Source organism: Lolium perenne, chromosome 5 (assembly GCF_019359855.2).
Source record: "Lolium perenne isolate Kyuss_39 chromosome 5, Kyuss_2.0, whole genome shotgun sequence".
Classification (NCBI taxonomy): Eukaryota; Viridiplantae; Streptophyta; class Magnoliopsida; order Poales; family Poaceae; genus Lolium; species Lolium perenne.
In genome coordinates, this window is record NC_067248.2 from 208,427,948 (window position 1) to 208,430,985 (window position 3,038).

At 41.5% G+C, this 3,038-nt stretch overlaps 1 long non-coding RNA gene across 4 annotated transcripts; it reads right to left on the reverse strand.

Annotated features, from left to right (window-relative positions):
* Window positions 1–372: 372 nt before the first annotated feature.
* Window positions 373–2,686, reverse strand: LOC127301780 (uncharacterized). 4 transcript variants are annotated; one of them, XR_007852456.1, is made up of 3 exons: window positions 2,645–2,686; window positions 2,132–2,488; window positions 373–931 (listed from the first exon to the last, which is right to left on the reverse strand). It is a non-coding gene; the product is annotated as an uncharacterized lncRNA (long non-coding RNA). The 4 variants fall into 4 exon arrangements; XR_007852454.2 differs by lacking the exon at window positions 2,645–2,686 and having other exon boundaries at window positions 2,132–2,265; window positions 2,405–2,636; XR_007852455.2 differs by lacking the exon at window positions 2,645–2,686 and having other exon boundaries at window positions 373–677; window positions 820–931; window positions 2,132–2,636.
* Between the last annotated feature and the right edge of the window lie 352 nt (window positions 2,687–3,038).

Consider the following 3,038-nt stretch of genomic DNA (forward strand, 5'->3'; position numbering starts at 1 on the left):
TCTTTAACCTGGCGAAGGCGGAGGACCAGATCTCCTGTCATGAACGAGCGATTCCGAACTCGACGACTGTGGTAGCATCGGAGTTTCTGCTGGTAAATGACGGAACACTGGTCAGCTAACTAGAATGAGAAAAAATACACAAATAATTCAGCAACTCAAGGTTTCGCTGTATATCCCAATATTCCTTAATAGCACTTTTAATAATTGATAATTGAGAGATGAAATAAATTCAAGGGCAAGTGTCACCGAGAGATGGCATGAAATCTACGGCCCATCATGCATCGACTAGGAAGCAGTGGCGCGGCGGCACGCCGCGCCCCTTACTCCGTTAGAGTCGCCACCCGTTACTCCGTTAAGAGTTGCTCTTACATAGAATCTTGGGAAGGCATAGCCATATAGAAGTGCAAACTGTATGGACTTGACATTTGTCTAGTTGCTTGTTATAACTGAATAATGTGATACTCTGTGGTGGCTGGCGTCTCTCGCTTAATTTTTGTTTGTTGTATCATGAGAACCAATTGAAAAATATATTGCTGGCAATCAATCTTCTAATGGCCGAACTCAGTGTAAGCGCTTGCTATAGAGGCGCAGCAGTTTTTACATCACATGAACCTTGTTCTGTTGTATGAAGATTCAGACAGTTTGCTGATACCTAAGTCGTCTGCTTGGTGTCTTTTCTGAAAAAAAGTTCCAAATACTCATAAGGCTTGCATAGATCACTATATTATTAGAAGAAAGAGTGGCATACATACATCAGCTGGCCAACAGTGTGACCACAACCCACGGACATGAGTAAAAGTAGGCAAAGATACACTTAACTGAAAACTCAACGCCCTACACAGGCAGAAAAACTATTTCCATAAATCTGATAGCTTTTGGCGCTGGTGTGTATCCAGAGTGCGGCCACATCAGCAATTCGGGAGCATACAACCTGCACAGACATCGGTAAATTGTATAAGACCTAAGCATTGCTTATGTGCTCAGTCTAAAATATATGTACTGCAGCATGAGGTTTGATGAACATGGCAGTGGCCAGGGACCAAGTCTCCAAGAGAGGTAATTGACATATTTATGGAGGTACTTCACATTACATTTGTCGTAGTAGTAGATAGGTGGCTAATATGGCACTTGCTTTAGCAGTAGATAGGTAGATAATATTCCACTGTTGTTGCAGTGGTCTTGGTAGACAAAACACGTTCTTTTGAGTAGATTTGCCCAGTAGATAGTTCCTATGGTCACCATAGTCAAAATTCTAGACCTGTCGCAAAGAAAATCCTTTCGATTCTAGATTCAATAGCATCTGTTTTGTTATGATCTATATCATTTAGCTCTAGATAGCTTTTTACTCGCTACTTGATTAAGAATGATGGTCCATTTAACTGGGAACAACTCCTTGGATGGTTTTTTGTTCTCATGAGTTGCACTGCAAAGAGTGAATACATATTCAAACATTGATGCAATTGCGTAGTTGATACCAAGCCACCAAGGTACACCTCTTTCCGCCTAGTGTATGCAAGAATTTAATATGCTAACCTTATATAAATTTTGTTCAGAATGTGTGGATTCTTTGTCTGAAACACTTGCCAGACTCAACAGTATGTGGCAGCAGAAAGGTAGGCATTTGTTTGCACTGGTGCTTCTTTTCTTTCCCATGATACCGGTCTATGGTTACTTTTTATCATAGCATTCAAGATGGGAATACATGGCCGTTAGTTTGATTTTTCTCTAGGAAAGTTTAGGTGGTTATGTGAATATATTCTGACCAGTACATGAAACATAGTCTGTTATCTAAAAAACTGAACCATAATGAGATTGGCAAAGGATCCACAAATTACTTGCCACAATCAGTATTTCCATGAGAAATCCATATACTCCCTCCATCTCTAAACAACTGCTTGCTTTTTTCTAGATAGGATGTATCTATAAAAAAAATATGTCTAGATATATACGAATCTAGACAAAGTTAAGCAGTACTTTTACACTTTTAGAGACGGAGGGAGTATTATTTGCCACATTTGGTATTTCCCTGGGAGAGACAATTGCTAAATTGGACTAAATCGATTCACAACACTGGTGGGAGTAAGTGAATTGACTGAATACCTAGTAGGAAAATGTGTGTCAAGCACAATACCTCAGCAGATGACGATGATGCAATCTTCTTTATCTCTGTATCCGCATAAACCGGGCGGCGTGCGCGAGGATCTTCCATTGATGGCCTCACCGCGAGACATCTTTAACTGAAGAAGTATCCATTGCCACTGTAACCTGCAGGGAGTTATATGTCATTAGTACAGAGATGTAGATGCACCAAGCGAGGCAATTAGTATGTCAGATCGAAAGGAAACATGCAAATAAGGAGAGAAACCAGGCAAAAACAAAGAGTATAAGAACTGAATGAACTTACCAACGACCATGAAGAGCAGCCCTATAGAAAATAACTGCAAGAAAATTCAGATGATCCAAGCAAAGGTAACCAAACAGAAATTTCCTTCAAAAAGAAGAGGTAGAAAACTCAGACATAAAGTCAAAGTTCCTTCTCACTGCTAGATAGTCCTGATGCAGGTTGCACAAAAGTAAATATCGACCACTGCCCACAGCTTCACCAATTGCTGGAATGCTTAGTAAGCTGAACTTTTTGCTCTACCTGGTGTCATGTCTCAGTAAATCTTGAGTGAATGTGCTGATGGGGTTCGTAGCATAGAAAACAAAAAATTTCCTACCGCAAAGACGAATAAATCCAAGATCTAATCTATGGAACACCCAAGATCTAATCTACAAGATCGAAGCAACGAGATGGAGATGAGACTAACCCTCGAAGATTCCAAAGCTTACGAGATTAATCTCGTTGTTGGTGTAGACGATCGTTCCGGTGCTGCAATTCGGCAGCACTTCCGTACTCGGTCGCGCGTACGGTGTCGATGAAGCTCCTTCCTCTCCCCGTTCCAGCGGGCAGCGGAGGTGTGGTAGATCTCTTCCAAATTCCAGCAGCACGACGGCGTGGTGGTGGAGGTGGAGGAAGAAAACTGCAGAGCTTCGCC